The 20,627-nt window shown below is 42.7% G+C and overlaps 1 pseudogene across 1 annotated transcript; it reads left to right on the forward strand.

The window, feature by feature from the left end:
• The first annotated feature begins 1,537 nt into the window (after positions 1–1,537).
• Positions 1,538–2,840, forward strand: LOC308551682 (heat shock transcription factor, X-linked member 3 pseudogene; annotated as a pseudogene). The gene is made up of 2 exons: positions 1,538–1,987; positions 2,268–2,840. The product of its transcript is annotated as a heat shock transcription factor, X-linked member 3 pseudogene (transcript).
• The last annotated feature ends 17,787 nt before the right edge of the window (positions 2,841–20,627 follow it).

The following is a 20,627-nucleotide window of genomic DNA, read 5'->3' on the forward strand; positions in this document are numbered from 1 at the left end:
CAGAGTTGTCCAAAGTTGTCCACAACAGCCAGAGAACATGGGTCACAGAAACCACTGTAGTATCTGCTCCTCTGTGGTGAAGATGAATTGAATCTGGCTTTTGTCCCATCTCACATCCAGACACTCATCTACGTTCAAGTACATATTTATCATTTTCTTCATATTGGCTTCCTTCAGTCATGGCTAGTTAAACAAGTCAAAATTTTCCTTGGTAGTGAGTCTGTGTAAAGTAGGGTCTTTGGAAAGTATCTAAACCAAGAGCAAATGAAATGATTCAATATGCCTATTGTCAAGACTATCGCAGGAGAGGGACACACAAGTGAGGGTGTGGTGTGCTTCTGGCAAAGAGAACAGGGCTGGCATGAGAGTGAGTCAGTGGAATGCTTTGTTTCTACAGAGCTGAATATATGCCTAGCCCCCAACTCAGTGATGAAAAGGGGAAGTACCAAAGGAGATCCAATTTGGAAATGGGAGGCCAGAAATCTGGGAAAGCACAAGCCCACCAACCTCACTGAAGAAAAGAAATGGGGTATAGAGGAGGTCTCCAAGGAAGCTGAATCCAAGGGTCTGGGGAAGGTGATTTGAGAAGGCAAATGCAGGTGTCCCAAAGTGAGACCATCCTGGGTAGTGAAAAGAGTTCCTATGGAGAAGAAATGGAAACTAAAGTCAATCCTCTTGTGACCTGAGAAGGGTGAGATTTGAAGGCAAACAGAGCTTAATAGAGGGCTCCCCAGCACAGCAGAGGGTGCGGATGTCCATTCACACACCAACACTGTGGGTAACACTATGTCTGAGGTGCTTAGGGTAGCACTGAGGTTGAGGAATGAGAGGAGCACTCCCAACTGTGCTGGAGCACAGCCCTATGTTAGGGACAACTTGATCCAGGGGTAAGAAAATAAGACTCTTTCTTGGGCCCATTTGAGCAGGACCCACCAACCAGGAGGAGCAGCTGGAAGAGACCAAAGTGGAAGCTTGGTGGGGGGCAGTGAAGAGGGGGGCTACCAACTGAGCCTGGGCCAACCACCATCTTCTGGGAGGTACAGTCCTCCAGGAGCCCACCTGACCCAGGTAGTCTTGGTGATAGCCAAGTTAGAACTAACCAGGACCTTGCCCCTGAGCAAATTGGCCATCAACAGGCCTCCCCCAGCTGTAGCAGTGTGAGTGGACATAGGACCGTGACTTCTCAACCCATCCAGTGCCTAGCAACAAGAAACAATGTGCCTGGCAGCAGATGAGCACCCTTCCTTGTAACATGAGCTTTATTTTTCTGTACTTTCTGAAAACAGAGAAACTGGGGGCTCTACACACATCCACTCCCCTACACTTGGCCAGGGCCCACACTCCAGAGCAGTTGAGAACCAGCTTTGTGACATCACATGACCACTGTGACAAGCAGCCAGTTGCCCCACGACCGACACTCTAGAATTTTCAGGACAGTACATATAGGGCATCCCTGCTGTGACCAAAGGCATTTCTGACCCCAGTGATCAGTGATAGGATCCCTGGTAGCAAATGCTTTTTGATGTAGAGCGGCTCCATGGCTAGTCAGAGTACTAATGAGATGGGCAAAGCCAGCCTGGCCTCATCAGAGGATGGACATGTGGATCCCAGGGAGGCTTTGGAGACCTTGGTCTCCCACGGGGACCGAGCCAGGAACCACGATCCAAGTCCTCAAGACAACCCACAACCACCAAACCAAGGCATCACCAACGTGGAAGGAAACGTTCTTCTGGGACTGTCCTTCCCAAGGAAGCTTTGGAGGATAGTGGAGGATGATTGCTTCACGTCTGTGCACTGGAATGATGATGGAGACACCGTGATCATCGAGAAAGACCTTTTCCAGAGGGAGGTTCTTTGCCGAAGGGGCAACGAGAAAATCTTTGAATCAGACAGCCTGAAAAGTTTTATCCGCCTGCTGAACCTACATGGATTCAGCAAAATACGCCCAGGCTACTCTTCCGTTTGCTATCCAGGAAATAACGTGATGGTAAAGTAGAAAGTCCTCCCATTTCCCATGTTCTCTGTTATTCAAACATCTTCCCAGTAGACCAAGAACAATGATATACTGAAAGGGTTTCATTTCAGGGGATAACTCTTTTTCATATGAGACAGTACTTATGGAAAGACGAGAAAGTATAGATTTTTCATAGGAAACTATAACCCCTTAGAGATAACCTGCAGGGATCACTAAAGACTCTGAGAGGCCAGTTAATGTCAAATATATGTATTTTCTCCCCAAAGGACTAAAATAATTAATTTTGTTTCAGATCTACAGAAACTGTAACTTCCAGAGGGACCAGCCTTGGCTCGTCCAGAACATTAAGACACAAGAAAACCAGATGACTTGCACTTGGCCTGAGAGCAGTGCAACACCTCTGAAGAGAACCAAGAGGCTGACCCCAACAAGATACTCCCTGAGACTTCAGCAGAAAGGAGACACCAAAGAAGCCGAGGAAAAGGCCCAGAGGAAACCCCCAAATTCTTGGGAACCCAGTGCCACCCAGTTTTTCAAACACTTGCATCTGCAGCCCACCAGCAGTGCCATGGATATCCAGTGTCCAAGTGAGGCAGGTGGCCCAAGTGGGGAGGGTACATCTGGGCATGACATGCTTGTGCCCACAGCTACTGCCAGAACTGACAGCATGGGGGCTCTGCCCCCCAGGTCCCCAAATTACCCACTACGTGGTCCAGTAAAGTCTTTGTACAACATCTGTTATTCCACCCTCATAGCTAGTCTTTCACTGATGTCTCTACCCCTGTTACCTGAGGAAGAGCAGGAAGTCTCCGTACATTGCTATTGCTCACTCTGTGAGCAGTTTAAGGACAATGCAGGTCCCTAGTCGCAAGTGTCAGAAGACAATCACCACTTTGTAACCACGAATCCATTGTGTGTTTTAAAAAACTGCAAAACTACATGGTAGTTAATAAACAAAGCAATGAGAATTGTGAGTCCGTGTTCTTTTGTTTCCACGCCACACACCTCATCAGATAAGCCCGAGACTAGAAATCCTGGCCTGAGGCAGGCTTTTGTCCCACTGTCCTCTTTCAGTTTCACACACTCTGTCAAGGACCTGGCTAGGGGGTCCTGAGGCAAGCCCAGGAAGATCTGGTCCCCTGAGCCTTGCCTGCTGGTCAGGAGACAGAACTGCAGGGCCCTGACCTTGGGGGAATGACCTGACATTAGTCATGCATCTTGAAACAGGAGGGTCTTTCCTCACAGGCCCCCCTATGTCCCCAGGCTTCTGATCAGCAGCTGAGCATCTCTAGCCCAAGTTCCAGGGGCCTTCCAGGGAGGCCTACCTAAGACTCGGGCCACCCCATCTGCTAAGTGGCATAGGACGGAGGCAGCCTGCTTCAGAAGAGGGGCCATTACACATTGCTCACAGGGACGGGGAAGACGCTGTCTGGAGGGACCTGCTGCTGGAGAGGTGGGACGGAACTCCATGCAGATTCAGGCCTTGCTTTGGGAAGGGGAGAAACATGGCTGTGGAGTGATCGCTGGCAAGTGGCAACACCCTGAGCACTGCTCAGACCCCTCCAAGTGTACCCCCAGGACCTTGCTCAGAAGTTTGGGGCTTGTTTTCTTTTGAACCTGTTGGGATGAGGCTGTGGTTTCTGTAAGCAGCACATCTTCAAAGGGGCAGCAAGGGACCAAAGAAAGGATGTGTTGTATGGCCGTAGACATTTGACCCAGCGATCCCACTTCTAGGAATATATCCTAAGAGTCCTGAAACACTTATCAGAAAGAACTTATGCATCCCTATATTCATAGCAGCACAATTTACAATAGCTAAGCTCTGGAAACAGCCCAAGTGCCCATCAGTAGATGAGTAGATAAAAATGCTGTTGTACATTTACACCATGGAATACTATGCAGCTGTAAAGAAGAAGTATCTCTTACCCTTTGGGACAGCATGAGGGACCTGAAAAGTATTATGTTAAGTGAAATAAACCAGACAAAGACAAGTATCACATGATCTCTCACTTATATGTGGAATCTAATGAAGAAAATGAACTAACAACCAAAACAGAAACAGAGTTTTAGACAGAGAACAGAATGACAGCTGTCAGACGGCAGGGGAGTTGAGGGGCTGGATGAAAAAGGTGAAGGGATTAAGAAGTACAAACTGGCAGTTACAGAATAGCCATGGAGTTGTGGACTACAGCATAGAGAATATAGTCAGTAATATCAAGATAAGTATGTATGGGGCCAGGTGGATACTTGAAGCAGTAGGGGGACCACTCTGTAAAGTACGTGATTTTCTAGTCGCTTTATTGTACATCTGAAACTAATACAGAATAATATTGAATTTAAACTGTAATTGAAAAATTAAAACAACTAATTAAAAAGAACTAGTCATCAAAAATAAAGAAGGGTAAATTGGGAAGGCATTAATAAATCTTCAATTTTTCTTGGCTTTTTATTTCAAAGCAAAGTAAAATTCTGCTCAGAAGTTCATTTTTTCCCATTGGCTCTTTTTTTTAAAAAAAAAATTTGTCTTTATTGTTGAAAATATTACAGATGTTCCCCCCCCATTGACCCCCTTCTACCCCACTCCTGCCCCCTTCCTCCCCAGGCCTTCACCTCACTATTGTCTGTGTCCATGGGTTATGCATATATGCATATAAATTCTTTGGTTAATCTCTTCCCGCCCCCCCCCCGAGATCTGTCAGTCCATTCCGTGCTTCCATGTCTCTAAATCTGTTTTGTTTGTCAGTTTCTTTTGTTCATTAGATTCTACATATAAATGAGATCGTGTGATCATTTTTAAAGAAACCTCAGTTAAATACATTTTATCTGTCTAAAAATAATAATAATAAAGACATTAAAAATGTTTAGTTAAAAATTCTGATTTTTAAAACAGGTAGTTAATGTATCCCCCTTTTTATTTTCACTGATTCTGTTACCTCTCTGTTATTTTTCAGGCAGCCTATTTTCCCACTTCCAGATTAACTAACTTAAGCAGTGATTTTGGCATTGGGAGAGAGCTGTAAATACTCTAAATTTGCATAATATTTTTGACATAATGTCCAGAACATAATAATGACATAACATTTCTTGAGGCCTTCCTAGGGCAAGCATATAGGATTTTACATGGGTTAACTAATTCATTCTCATGACAACACTATGTGGGAGATGAGTTGTATTATCTTGATTTTACAAATGAGGAAACTGAGGCACAAAGAGCTTAAGTATCTTGCCCTAAATTCACACAGCTAGAAAGTGGCATTGCACATGATAAATTCTCAATAATAGGTGGTGTTACTATATAATTGTTATGAATATTATTGTCACTAAAAGTTTTAATATAAGATGCTCCTTAAAGGCTGCATCCAAACCCTCACTTTCCTGATGGAGGAGGGACTGAGACTCAGAAAAGTGAATGGCTGGGGCAAGGTGTGCCTGCAGATGAGTGCCAGAGCCAGGACATGAAACAAGGACTCCTGACTCTCCGATGGTGTGGTGAGCTTTCCATCCTCTGTGTGACTTCCTTGGGTGAAACATGAACCCTTTTAAAGTAACTTTAGTTCCCTTTTCCTCTTGCTTATCAGGGGCAACATTGCCTTAGGAGTGAGGCTAGATTAGAAAACACTTCTGAAAATTCCCCAGTAAGACTGCTGAAATGACTGTGTCAGAAAATTCTTAGAAGTGAGAGTGGAAAATGTTTTTGTTCACTCTTCTGTGAGTAAGAGAAATGGTGACCATTACTCAAGTTGTACCAGGAAGATTTACTAGCACATTCACTTTCAAAAGGTCTTTCCTTTTTAAAATCTTAATTTCAAGACTTTTCCCCCACTGGCCCCTGCCTATGGGCTCTGTAATTTGAATGGAATCCACTCTGAGGTATAGCATACTCAAGGAAGAGCTGCCTCTGCATCTTCCAAGACAATGTCAACCTTGTGTGAGCCAGGAGAAAGTAGTGCAGGGCCCTCACAGAAGGGTGGAACTGCTTCTGGGATCAACAGGCAATCGACAGTGACAGAGATGAAGGCAAGAGAAGTTTACCCTTCACAAGTATGGATAATTATACAGAACACAAAGCTGTAGAGAAATTAAGAAAGTTCAGTGGGAGTCTTGTGAGCTTTCTGAACTTTTGAGGATTTATCCAAAATGAACCCTTACCCTTTTCTTTTAGTTCATCCTCAACTAATAAAAAAAATCAAGTGCAGTTATAATCCTGATGAGTCCTTCAAGAAGGAAGCCATCAGAGAGAACAAATCTTAAGATGCACATGTCCTTGGAAAACTGAATCTAAATACAGGAAAACACTCATTCTCTTTATTTTTATTTTTTAAAAATTTGTCTTTATTGTTGAAAGTATTACAGATGTCCTCCTATTTCCCCCTTGATCCCTTCTACCTCACACCCAGACCTCCACACTAGTGTCTGTGTCCATAGGTTATGTATATATGCATATAAGTCCTTTGGTTAATCTCTCCCCACACACTCCCCCACCCCCACTGTCCCTCTGAGATTCTTCAGTCAGTTCCATGCCTCTATGTCTCTGGATCTATTTTGTTCATCAGTTTATTAAGTTCATTAGATTCCACATGCAAGTGAGAGCATATAAAACTGAATCAGGAAGAATCAGAAAACCTGAATTGGCCAATAACAACTTATGAAATCAAAGCAGTAATAAAAAAAAAAAAAAAGACAGCAAAAATAGCCCTGGCCCAGATGGCCTCACAGGAGAGCCCCCCCACAAGCATTCTACTTATTACAGCAGTCCCTTTAACATTCCTTGCAATGCTAGTTTGGTGGTGATAAACTCCTTTAACCTTTTGTGTGTGTTTTTTGTATAGGAAGTTCTATTTCACCATCTATTTGAATGATAGCCTTGCTGGATAGGGCATTCTTGGTTTCAGATCCTTGGTTTTCAATACCTTGAATACTTCATGCCATTCCCTTCTGGCGTATAGAGTTTCTGATGACAAACCAACTGACAGCCTTATGGGAGCTCCTTTGTAGGTAACAGATTGCTTTTCTTTTGCTGCCTTTAAGATTCTCTTTGTCTTGAATTTTTGGCATTTAATTATTATATGTCAGGGTGTGGGCTTCTTTCGATTCTTCTTGCTAGGTACTTTCTGTGCCTTCTGAACTTGTGTGACTTTTTTCTTCACCAGGTTAGGGAAGTTTTCTGCCATTATTTCCTCAAACAGTTTCTCTATCTCTTGATCATTTTCTTCACCTTCTAGAACTCCTATGATACAAATATTGTTACATTTATGTTGTCCCACAGCTCCCTTAAGCTGTCCTCCTGTTTTTTAATTGTTTTTTCTTTCTGATTCTCTGATTGAGTGATTTTTTGTCTACCCTGTCTTCTAATTTGCTGATCCAATCCTCAGGTTCCTCTAATCTGCTGTTTATTCCTTCCAGTGTGTTCTTCATTATTGCTATGTCACTCTTTTTTTTTTTTAATGTTTTTATGATCTCAGAGAGAAGAAAGGAGAGGGAGAGATAGAAACGTCAATGAGGAGAGTCATTGATCAGCTGCCTCTTGCATGCCCCCTGCTGGCAATGAAGCCCGCAACCTGGGCATGTGACCTGACAGGGAATCGAACCTCGATCTCCTCTATCCTAGGTCAATGCTCAACTTCTGAGCCATGCTGGCCAGTCTTCTATATCATTCTTAATTTCCTTCATGGTTTCCATATCTTTTCTCATGCTGTTGAGCATCCTTATGATCAGTATTCTCAACTCTATATCTGATAGATGGCTTATCTCCATTTCATTTAGCTCTTATTCTAGAGAATTCTCTTGTTCTTTCATTTGGAGCTTGTTTTTTGTCTCCCCATTTTGCCTGCCTATTTGGGCTTGTTTCTATGTATTAGACAGATCTGCTTGACTCCCAATCTTTTTGGAGGGTTTCTGGTGCAGGCCAGTGTCAGAAGGTATTTGTGACTGGCCTTGGGTACCCTGTTTGGAGCTAGCAGCTATCTACAGCTTGTGAATCCCTCTGCTGGGGCTGGTGCATTTGGAAGGGACCAAGATGTGCAGCATGGTGTGCTTTTCCAAGCCCCAAGTCTAGAAGCAAATCAGGCAAAAACATAAAGCACCCAGAGGTCTGCCTCTGCCTTCAGGCTGATTGTTATTCTGAGTCTCTTAATGAGCTTCAGTCTGTAGACCACAGCAAGGTGTAAAGTCCACAAGGTAGAGCAAGAGGTTTTCCAACAGGGTGGGGTAATTGCTTCCCACCCAGGCAAAAGCTACTTGGACCATAAATGTTTGCCAGAGAGAGATGTTCTCTGGTGTATGGGGAAATGACTCAACACAGTAACCCAGATGGCTGCCCTTCAAGCTCTATCCCTCAAGCCAGTATCCCTTGGCTCTCCTCACACAGGTGTAGTCCACTCTGCCCTCCATCTGCTGGAGCCCAAGGTGAGAGGCTGCACACAAAATTTTGTGCGTTGGCCCTTTAAGAGGGTGCCTGTATTTTCAGGCATTTCCCTCTGGCAGATAGAAATGAGGCTGCTTTTCACAGCCAGATGTTATGTGGGCACCTGTCTCAGGTCTGGTGCTCTGGGCTGGGGAGCCCAGCCTGGGGTTTAAGCCCCAGAGTCCTCAGTGGGAACCCCCACAGCTGAGATCTCCCTCTGAACCTTCAGCTGCTGCCTGTAGGAGCCCAGCCAGCCTTCTCGTGTCCACACTTCCAACCAGTTTTTATGTGGTCTCCCCTTTTCCTCCATGGTTATGAGGGTGCTCTCCAGCTCATCTTCAGTTGCAGTTGGTTATTCAGGATGGTTTTTCTCTATTTTAGTTGTAATTCCAGTTTAGTCTTGGGAGAGTGTCAGTGTAGCTTCTATTCAATCCACCATCTTGGAATCCCACTCTTTCTCTAGATAATTACTTTCTGGCAAGCTGCCCTCCCACCTTCAATGCATGGAAATACATTGTATTTTCAGGTGGGAGAAATTTCTCTAATTTTAGAGATGAGGGAAAAAACAATGCTACCATGCGCTTCTAGGGAAAGCATTAAGGCTGGATTCCAAGCTCTGGGTCAGCCACAGAGACAGGACACATGTCAGTACAGGACACAGTTCCCCAAACCAAGGTTGTACCAGGATAGGAAGAGCCTGGTGCTTTTTCTGAACAGCCCATGTAAGCAGGGCAATGTAGCTGAAATAGTGAAGTCCTGGCCTCTCATCTCAGACCCTTCACTTTCTGGTCATGTCACTTAACTTCCAAGAGTCCCAGTTTAGTATGAAAGAAGATCCTTACATTACTAACAAGATATCACTCTTAATATAAGCCAAGTAGTAGACATTAATCAGGTGTTTATTATGAGCTGCACACTGTTCTCAGTACTTTTCCTGTACTACATCATTGAATCTTCCCTGCACTCATATGAGGGAGGTAATACTAAGTTGAATCATACAAAATTATCAATATTTTACCATTTATGACTTAAAAATGGCAATTTCATATACTGTAATCTAATATGGCCCATTTTACAGATGGAATAACCAAGGAAAATAAAAGCTGAGTAACTTGGACCTCAAACTCATAAGTTATAGCAGTAGTAACCAGCAATATCTAGTTCCTAAGGCTGTTTAAGGATTAGGTAAGATGGTGCATATAAAGCACCTAAGATAGTGCCTAGCAAGAGTTATTGCTCAATAAATAATAGCTACTATTACAAACAAGTCTTTATTGAGGACAGAGCCAGCTACATAATTTGCAAGAGCCAGTACAAAATTAAAATATGAAGCCCTTGTTCAAAAGTCAGGAAAAAGGTGCTATTGAAGTTACAAAAATATAAAACATTTTTTTCTTCCTTCCACCATCTCTCTCAAGATGTATCCTGATGATTTTTTTTTCCTGTTTAATATCATATACATTTGAGCACAGAGATACTTGCTAGGCAAGTATAGACTCTAAAAGGTGCCCAAGGGGCCCCTTGAGGCCCACCAGCTGCCAAAGTACTCCTGCTGCCAGATGCCAGATGGCCCCAGTGCCCCAGCTGAGGGTTTTAGTGCAAGGAAGTCAAGACCAGCATTTCTCTTTCCCACCAGATCACCATCCCAACCTATAGCAAAAAAGGGAACTACACTTTAGGACACACTAGATACCTGGTTCATAGTAGATAAAAGGCTCACCTCTGCCTAGTTGCTGAATGTGTGGTGATACTGCCAGCGTGGGACAGGGACAGCTGCTGAAATGTCCCACCCTCACACATGGCAGTGCATGCATGCCTAACTCTGACCCTCCCCATGCCTGCATCCTGGCTCCTGCCAGGGACAGAGGGTCACATTGGTCTTTGCAAGTTGATGAGGAGAGAGAGGCCAGTTGGTGCCCAGGAGTACCAGGTTAAGAGAGCAGGTAGCTGAGAATCCATCCCAAGTAAGTAAATGGGGTGGGAGATGATTTGAGCCTCCTAGCCTTACTGTCCCAACAGACTTTGCTTATAAAATATAAAGTCAAAGATAAAATTATTTAGAATTTCAACACAGTGCCCACAGAGCATTCAACCAGCCCAGAGGCCTCCTGAGCTTAGAGTTCCAGGCAGCTGCCCTGGCCACATGCCTATGAAGCTGGCCCTGACTGAGCACCTCCTTGGTACAAAACTGTTTAACAGTTGCCAAAGTGACCACAGAGAGGACTCGGAGCCTGCCTGGAAGAGAGGCAGCACAGTTTTGTCCTATGAGGAACGCTGTGTAGGCCTAAGGGCCCTGGAATGAATCTTTCATGAAAAGGGCGCTAAGAGGCAGTCACATGAGAACAGAGAGGAGGGCATTCACTCACCTCCCTAGCCTCCCTCAAGCCATCAGCCTGCATTCCAGGCCAAATTCCTTCCCAACACTCCCCTGCCCTGATACCCCCAACTGGCTACTCTAGGTTTCTTACATTTTCTAAGACTTTTCTCCTTAGACACATACCAAAAAGATATCTGAAATTGTGGTTAGATTTAAAGTCTTTTTTCTTACATCAGTCCTAAACTGCAGAAAAATGTGCCATTCCTCTCTCTGGCAATGGCTCCTGGGCCCCTCTGCAGGCCTCATCTTGGTTTCCTATTTGAAAGATGGGCAAGACAGATGCTCAAGAAAGAGACACTGTGGATAAGAGCACACACTGAGATGGTACCTCTACTGGCCTGAATTTCTGAAGGGCTGCAGTTAGCAGGGCTGTGGAGTTTAGCTAGTTAATATAGTTAAAGCACTTTGAAAACACAATGTGCTACATCAATTCTACATTCCATTATTACTAATAAATGCTCAACCTTTGCACATTGGAATATTCAGAAAAGGACATTTGATTCATGATGAGTCAAGAGTGATTTAAAATGTTGACCTTAGCTTTTAAGCATACCTAAAGTTTTGCATCATATACTGCAAAAATTGCTATAGTAACCTTTCATTTATATTAAAGAAGTAAATAGAGTTCCATAATATGTATTCCAGACTAATGCCAAGGGCATAAGTAAAATCTCCCCATTGAAAGGTTTAATTGATGCACTTGCCTTGTAGGAAAATTTTCCTTTTAATTCTTCATAGATATATTTAGCCCATTTAAAGCAATTTTCTTCTATTCTCCCTCTCCCTACTGCCTTGCACTGCCTCTGGGATTCCAATGCAATTAGCCAATTGGGTGGAGAAAAAAGAGGCTTTAATGTCCAGCAATCCTGAGATTATTTTCTCCATGAGTATTGGAGGCATTTCATGAGTAAATAATAAGAGTAGATACTTCTGAATCCCTGGCCATTGGAACAAATCTTCTAAGCATGAAGTGTTAAAAATTTTACCTGAAGTCATCAAGTGATTTTAAGCTTAGCCTTGGAAAGGTGTTAGGGAAGGCCTATTCTCTGCTCCAATTCATTTGGTTCTCAAATTTGTCAGGAGAAAAGTGAGAAACCCTAACAACAATACAATATTACCTAGACAGGTCTCTCAAGAGGATCTCTGGAGGACTGTGATGAGCAGAGCTCTTGTGCTACAGTAACAAATAACTCTCAAATCTGAGTGGTGGACCATAACAATTGTCTGTTTCTTGCCTTTGCTATGCATCCAACATGAGTCAGCAGAAGGACCCTGCTCACTGCAGCCCTTCAGAGATTCAGGCCAATAGGGGTACCTCCTTGGTTTGTGATCTTATCATTACTTCAGTAAGAAAAGACAGCTCAACACATTGCACCCAGAAGTGACAAGTGTTTAACTTGCACTTGTATTTGATGGGCAAATTAAGTCCTGTAACCAAACCAGACTTTAAAGAAGGATCAGGAAGTATACAATCCTATCATGTGTCCTAGAAGAAATATTGGGTGAGGATCACTAATGACTCCCACAGGAAGATATATGCAATCTGGTATCCTAAACTAATTTTGAGGGATGAGGCCAAGTTTGCAATATTTTTCTGTACCATGTTCAACATCTCTATCCCCAACACACTATGACAAGCCCCTAAAACTGAAAAGATAAAAGTTATTTTGTTAATTTACCTTTCTTTCATTTTGAAGCAACATCTTTTTATTATTACAAAACATTTTATTACTGTACAAATTTATAAAATACATAAAAAAGAAAAGAAAAATCACCAGTAATCACATTTTCCAGAGATAATCTTTGTAAGAATTTGAAAGTATGTCTTTATTACATTGTCTTGTCTTGTTTTGCAGTGTTTTTTCTTTTCTGAAATCTAAATATATTGTTGTTTTATCTTGACTGGTCATTTGACAATCCTTACTCCCTCTTTAATTGCACCCTTTAGGAATTTTTTCCTTCTCTGGCCTCTCCATAGGCCTTTCTCACTCAGAAAATGTTGATTCCTTTGTTTTTCTCTTGATGGAGCTGAAGGGGAAGGTCATAGTGAAATACTTATAAGAAAGCAAAACTTTATCTGACTAATATTTATCATCATTTATGGAATAATTCCACTGAGATTTTATATCAATGACCTCCAACTCTTTCCTATAACTTTCCAAAGGTCCCTTTTAGGAAGGAAATGTGGAAGGGAGGAGTTCTGTTCTGCATCATGTTCAAGTCATGTGACCTATCTAACACATAAATTTCTTCTTCTGGTAAATTGTGTTGGCAAATTCCCTTGAATGTCTTCATATTATTTCTTTTGCTTTGTTCCTTCTTGGATCACTTTTATTTTATTTATTTATTTACTTATTTTTATTTATTTATTTATTATTGACAGCATTACAGATGTCTCCCATTTTCCTCTCCTTTGCCCCCCCTCCATCCAGCCCCTGAAGCATTCCCCACACTATTGTCTGTGTCCATGAGCTATGCCTATATGCATATATGTTCTTTGATTAATCTCTTCCTGCCCACCTCCCTCCCCTCTTGTCTGTCTCTTCTTGATGAAAGGAGTCTGCTGCATTCATTTTTGTATCATCTATGCCCAGCAGTGTGCCTGATGCATAGTACACATACAGTAACTATTGAGCTCATGAAGGTATGAGTCAATAAGACACTGAATAGCTTCAGAGAAGAGGGGGCTGGGAAGTCAGGCAGAGCAGTTTAATTCAACATGAAGCCAGCCCTGGGTGGAACTAAACAATGATATTGTACCTGGAGACCCAGTCCAGTTCCTTCTAAAGGTCTGCATATGCTACAAGACCAGTTGTCAAGGCTTATTTCCCTGACTTCTCTCAGGCTGATCCAGTTGGCCAGGCTGAGTCATGGAAACCCTGGGGAAGGATTGTTATAGGACAAAGAAACCTCAAATGATGTGTTTTGCTTGGCTACATAGCAATAACCCAATTCAAAGGGAAATGTGCATTGTCCTGGCTGCTGTCACCACACTAACCAGGCTCACAAAGGTGACAGTCAACCATGGGAGTCTTCGTAGACACATGCCTATGAGCAGAACCTGCTCAGCAAAAGAAAGGGCATTACAATGTACCAGTGTACATCCTAAATTTATACTCATCACTGTACTTTGTAATTGCCACTGTCATATGCAACAGACCAAATATGTTGGTCAATCTCTTGCATAGACAAGCCAAGGAACCTGGTCATTCCTTCTATGTAGGTGCAGATTGACCACTACAATGGAAAGAGCTTTAGTGGTTCTGCCAGGCCAGTCTTGCACCACAGAAAATGGGAATTGTTTAATTAGAGAGACATGAGCACTGCCAGATCTGTCTGATTCCTGCACATTCTCCCAAATGACTGTTTCCAAATTAGCACTAGTATATGCTTTTTAATATCCTCCCCACCATGAACTTCCTGCTTTATAATCTTAACATCTTCCATATGAAAGAGACCTTCATTTTTCCACCCCCCACCCCCCTTGAAATAACTGGGTCCTAACAAGCTCACAGAAATCCTCACAGGAGGTCAAATGTCTACTTTGCCCTTCTGTGGTCCCTAAACTACTCTCTTGGCATTAACTAACCATTTATTGGCCATTGTTTTATTTGCCTGTGGCAGGACCTTGATTGCTTTCAAACGTCCCTTTGCCTTAACCTAGGAATGAGCAGAAAGAGCCACAGATTCAGATGTGCTGGTTTTGACTGAACCCTCACTCTCAGCATTTGTGGAGGGGATGGGGAATAGCAACTCTGAGCTTCCCATGCCTCATACAGGACTTTTTATGAGGGGTATTTGGCGCTCTGCTAGGCCAGAGGTCTTAAAATATCATTTATGTTCAAAGGGGACATTACATCCTGTTGGCTTTGGCAACCTTCTGGGGAAGCTTAGTTTTCTCCTTTGAAAAATAAAGGCAGTAGTGCAGTTTTGGGAAGAGAGGCATTAACTAGACGAAGGGAAAGGTAGAATAATTCAAGGTAGAAGTCACTTTCAGAGCATCAACTCCAAGCAAAGCCTTGTACTAATTGCCAGGAAGAAGGAGATGAGGGGCACAAAAATGAATTCGATTTGCCAAGCAAGGATCAAGGGCTAGGCATTTCAGGTAAAGAGAGTAGCATCGACAAAGAAAGTCACAGGATATTTTGTAGGGGAAAATGGGAAGTGCTTGGGTATGGCAGGAGTGGAGAAGTGTATGAGTGTGTATTAAAGGAGCAAATTGGAGGGTTAGTGGCGAGACCTAAGATTGATGAGAGACTCAACTGGAACAAAGCGTTTCTTGAGTTAGGCACTTATGCCCTAGGTAGCATTTCTTGAATAATGTTTCTGAGCACTAGAACATTTCATTCTAAGGTGTGTGTGCCAATGTGCATTGCCTTCCTTTTTGTCACAAAGAATAGGCTATTTCTACTCCTATCTAGCACCAACCCTCCCCAGGCATCCTTATGTCCTACTTTAGCAGCATTTGCTACCTATTTTCTAAGTATATGGGTTTATTTTGTGCACTTTCTTCACTGGAACATAAGCTCCATAATGGCAGAGACATTTTCTTTTCATTTTCAATGATACATTCTCAACACCTAGACAATTCACAGCACAAAGACAGCACTCAATAGTTGCTGAATGAGTGATGCTAATAGTTGTTCAACAAAAGTCACTGGCAAGTATATCTGGGAAGCTGAGTGTTAACCATAGTTGAACAGTTTTCATTTTCCAAAGATTTCTAAGAGTCTTTAATATGCTAACATACAAATAAAAGATGATGGTGGCTTAGATTAGGGTGGAGGCAGTGGAAGTGGAGAGAAGGAAACAGGTTATGGATATGTATTTAATGTAGAATTGAAGGACTTCCTCATGGATTAGATATAAAAGATTATGGAAAGGAGAAAATCAAGGATCGTGTGTGTGTGTGTGTGTGTGTGTGTGTGTGTGTAATTTGAGCACCTGGGTTGATTGGTGGCCCATTAACCAAAGCTCTAAAGGAGTTGGTAATTGGTAGGGTGAGAAGAGGGAGGATCGCTGGAGAGCAAGGCAGAAACCAAGTCATCAAAGCCTTTTCAAGACATGCTATGTCTTCTAGACTCTGTCCTGGGCTGATGTGGAGTCTTAAGGATTTTAAGTGGGGGGATGGCATGATCAGATTTGTATGTTAGAAAGATGTCTCTGGCTTTTGTGTGGACAGAGTATATTGGAAGGGTCAAGAACAGAGGCAGAGAGTAAAGATAGGAGGCTGCTTCTATAGTGCAAGGATGGAGAGTTCTGAACTTTAGAATTTGCCAAGCAGGTGCCAGTCAGGCTACCTGAACCAGGTGTATGCCTGATACCCTCAATGCTAACATCACTCCTTGTTCTTCACATTCCCTCCTGCAGAGGACTCTGGGAATAATGGATTCTTCACACATTTGTGTTGGTTAAGTGAATGTGCAAACACACACACACAGACCCTGTGCCTAGCAACCAGTCCTGCTACTGAGCCTCAGATGCACTGCCCAGGACACTCCATTCATTGGATTAGTTTCCACACAGACATTGGCTATGGCAGGGCAACAGGTCCACATAGTCATCTGGACTCACCACTTTATGTTATTTCATATTCCCATTGCTGCCTCTTTAGTCATAGTCTAACTTTACTTTGTTGTAGTTTTGCAAATCACAGCCTATAAACTATACAAAGTCCATCCCAATGGAAGAAAATATGTAGCCATGAACACTGGATGACTTGAGTTTGGGCGACAGAAGAGTGTGGATATTGAATTCATGAGGTACAACATTTGAGGAAGGTTCAGTTGTAGTAACGGCCAGGTGGTGAGGGTGAGACTGGCTAGATGTGCACATGTCTAGAGCTGCAGACTTTCAGAGTGGGTGAGCACTTAGGGAACATCTACTCCAAATCCTTTGATCTTCCAACACAGAAATTGAAGTACAGAGAGAGGCAGTGAATTTCCCAGGTCAATGCATAGTTGGACTGTATGATTGAGCAATAGGAAGGGGACAACACAGGTAGTAGAAAATGGGAAAATCTGACTGGAACATTTGGAGATCTGCTTTTAGACCTATATCTGCTCCTAACTCCCTGGGCCTCAGTTTCCCTATCTGAGCAATGAGGGGCTTGGGCTGGGATTCAAATATAGTATGTGGACCTTTGCTCCTCATCCAGGTTCATCTGAAAAAACTGCAGCTCCTGCATCATCCTGTGTTGCACAAAGAGCAACTGAGAAAACCAGCCAGACCCTGGCCACAGAAATTCAATAAGGTGAAAAAACCTGCCTGCTCCAAAAGTTTACACCTGAGCAAAAATAAAATTTTATCCAAACAGCAAATCTGCTAGGTTGCAAGTTTAATAAGCTATTAAACGGCACCATCTGAAACCTGCAATCAAAGCAAAAACACAGTAAAATAAATCAAGAGAGATAAGAAAAGATTTCACATTGTTAAAAGTTTATGCTATTTCTGACTTCCCAAAATGTTACCGTTAACCTGGGAGTTAATCAGAGTTTTTCATTTACCCATTGTTCGGAGCCATAATAAGCACTTTAACAGGGTAAATAAAAATATCTAAAGAAGCAATAACAGTGAATGTTACAAGTGGCAATCATCTACCTTGTGAAGCTCATGTGGTACAAAGCTTCACACAGCTGGAAACAAATGATTCCTTGGAACACTGTAAATAACCTCCAAGCCCACTTCTAATTAATGTGAAATCCCACTTTCTCATGGGCATTGAATATATGACCCAATTAAGGAAATACTATTTCTTTCCTAAAAGAGCTATGTTGCTGTCTCTGTCTCTCTCTGTTTCTCTCTGTTTCTCTCTCTGTTTCTCTCTCTGTTTCTCTCTCTGTTTCTCTCTCTGTTCTCTCTCTCTCTCTCTCTCTCTCTCTCTCTCTCTCTCTCTCTCTCTCTCTCTCTCTCTCCTCCCTCTCCCTCTCTCTCTAACTTGCATTTTCACTCACTAAAGAATTTCCACCAAAGAGCTAGCCCCTGATGTACCTGAACTGCAATAATGAGACAGCCTTGCTTTAAGCAAATTTTGCACCTGTAACCTGCAGAAATATAGCTGTAGCATTTGAAAAATTACCTCCATCCTGCACAGTGCCATGAAAATTTATCTTTGAGATGATTTTATTGCATGGTTACCCTAGGCAATTAAATCAATAAATCTTAACTGTCAGAGAAGGTTGGCTCTGTGCCAGAAATAAATGAAATGTGCAAAATCAGTAAATAAAAGGTTCCTGACAACTCATTCCAGAAATTATTTAGCAGTTGGTGTTGTGGGGGGTTTTGTGTTTCACTCCTGAGCCTTTATTGACATCCTTTCTGAGAAATGATTATGCTAACAAACACCATGGCTCTACCACAAAGAAGTCAGAATTTGCCAAGCCATAAATTATAGTCCCTGAAAAGCAGAAAGGAAATATAGCCACATGACCAGAAGTGGTAGGCCAGGACCAGTTTGGGTTGAGGACAGGTCTAAGGACCAGCTCCCTGGTGCCTTGGGGAGGGAGCCTGGCCTTTCTTCTTCCCTTTGGCTACTACATCCTCATCCCATTGGCCTTGGCCATGATGGGAGGTACCCTCTCCTCAGGACAAAACTTGCTTGTCCCATCTTGTCATGTTGCACCATCTGTAGTCTGCTATGGAAGCAGAGGCTTGGCTAAGAATGGGGTTGGGGCTTCCTGAAGGGATAAAGGCTAAGCCTGTGGAAGAGAAAGCCCATATGACCAAAATGGGGTAAAAGATGTTGCAAGGAAACAGCTCAGGAAGGTATATACCACCCAAAAGGAAGGAACAAAAATTTACAATGACTTGAGAAGAGGCTCAGTGGAATAAGGCTTAACCAGGAAGGGAAGTTGCCCTTGACAAGTCACTGGGGTGAGAAGACCCAAGTCATCTTGGGGTAGCTATAGCTACAGTCAAAAGGAAAGAGCCCTTGGGCTGAACCCTGCCTATCAGGAAACAAGGACTCCCTGGGGATGTGGGAAATGCTGGGAGGTAAGAGCGGCAACAAGTGAGAATATGTGCCTCTTGCTTTCTGATTGGTTCTTTTCAAATTAATGGTTTAAAGCAAAATATGAGCGTTGTTATTGAACTGGAGGCTAATAGACGGCAAAGGCACAATGTCTAATAACTAAGTGCAATCTTTGCAATGACAGCCACAAGATTTCAAAATAATAATAATTTGCATTTCAATAACATCTTTCACCTGACTAATGGGCTTAACAATTAATTCATTAATTTCTTATGCTTCCTTAAGCAGGACAGAAGTAAAGATTGCTTGAATAATTTTCTGCTTGGAGAAATGAAGTCAGGGAGAAAAGGACAATGTTGGTGTCAGGGCCACAGTTCAAGAAGCTTGAGATCCGTTGCTCCAAGGATCATCGGGAGGGGAAAAGTCTGCTAGGCAGGAGGTGAATTTTTCTGGTGCCTAAGAGGCATGTGGTGGGCAGAATTCCAAGATGGCCCCCAAGATTCCCACCTCTAGTGTTCATGCCCTGTGCAAGCTCCCTTGAAAGTGGGCAGGAACCATGAATAGAATGAACACCAGTTGTGCAATTAAGGTACATTATATGGAATAGGTGCCAGGATTTTGTGGAAACAATTAAGACTTCTAATCAGTTTAAATTGAGTTAATAAAAATGGAGATTATCATGAGTAAGCCTGACCTAATCAGATGAGTCCTTTAAAAATGGATCTAGAGGACAGAATCCCTCTTCTGCTGGTCTTGACGAAGCAAGGTAATATGAGTTCTATAGCTGCAAGAAAATGAGTTCTGCCAAAAACCTGAGGGATACAGGAAGTCTAGGTGGGAAGTTGATGAAGTTGTCTACATGATGACGATGACAACTTCAACTGGGGCAGTGGCCAGGGCTATGAGGTGAAAGGGTAAGATTTGAGAGCCACTCTCAGACATAAACTGATCGTGCATTTCAACTAGAAAGAGCCTTGCAAGGTATCCAGCTCAAGGCAATATGCTGAAAGGTTGATGATCCTTGAATAAACAAGGAACATCTTCATGGCACATATATTTAAAAGTTTTAGAGTGAAAAAAGTAATTTTATATTAAAACAAATATAGAAGCCATGCGGTATTATGGAACATAATGCAAGCTACACAAAAGCTTTAGAATGAAACAGGGGCTTCAGAGAAAATGTCTGCTTTCAAAAGTTTCTTTAGGTGATGCCTGAGAGTTTGGGGGAAGATGTGTAGGAAAAAAGGGTACATTTTAAGTGTCCTTCATCCTTAGAGAGAAGAACCAGCCTAGGTCCCATATTAGTCTGCATGCCAAGTCCTAATCCTTGTTTCTACTGGGCATCAAGCAAAGCTTTTGTCATTCTCATTGTACTCAAAGGACACTGAGGTTTAGAAAAGGGTCAGTGGCCAGGGAGTTTGTTCAGAGCTCAGATGCAAACCTAGGCCTCCTCTTTGCCTCAACTAAAGGTTATACTCTAAGGCAGATTTTCAACAAGTGTTCTGCAAGAATTTCTAAAATGTGCAATACCTAACTATTCAGTTAGGGGCACTGACCTCTTTTCCCTTAGATTGTCAAATAAAAAAAATGACAACCTGGCCAGGTGTGGCTCAGTGGTTGAGTGTCAACCTAAGATCCAGGAGTTCGCGCAGTTCGATTCCCATTCAGGCCACATGCTTGAGTTGCAGGCTCGATCCCCAGTGGGGGTTGCAGGAGGCAGCCGATCAACAACGACTCTCTCATCATTGATGTTTCTATCTCTCTCTCCCCTCTCCCTTCCTCTCTCTGAAATCAATAAAGATACATTTAAAAAAATGAAAACAGCCAACACAGCAATAGCTGTCCCATGTGAATGAATCAAAATTATACCTATTTTCTGTCAGAACTGCAAAAAATATATTTT

Source organism: Miniopterus schreibersii (genome assembly GCF_964146895.1).
Source record: "Miniopterus schreibersii genome assembly, chromosome: X".
NCBI lineage: Eukaryota > Metazoa > Chordata > Mammalia > Chiroptera > Miniopteridae > Miniopterus > Miniopterus schreibersii.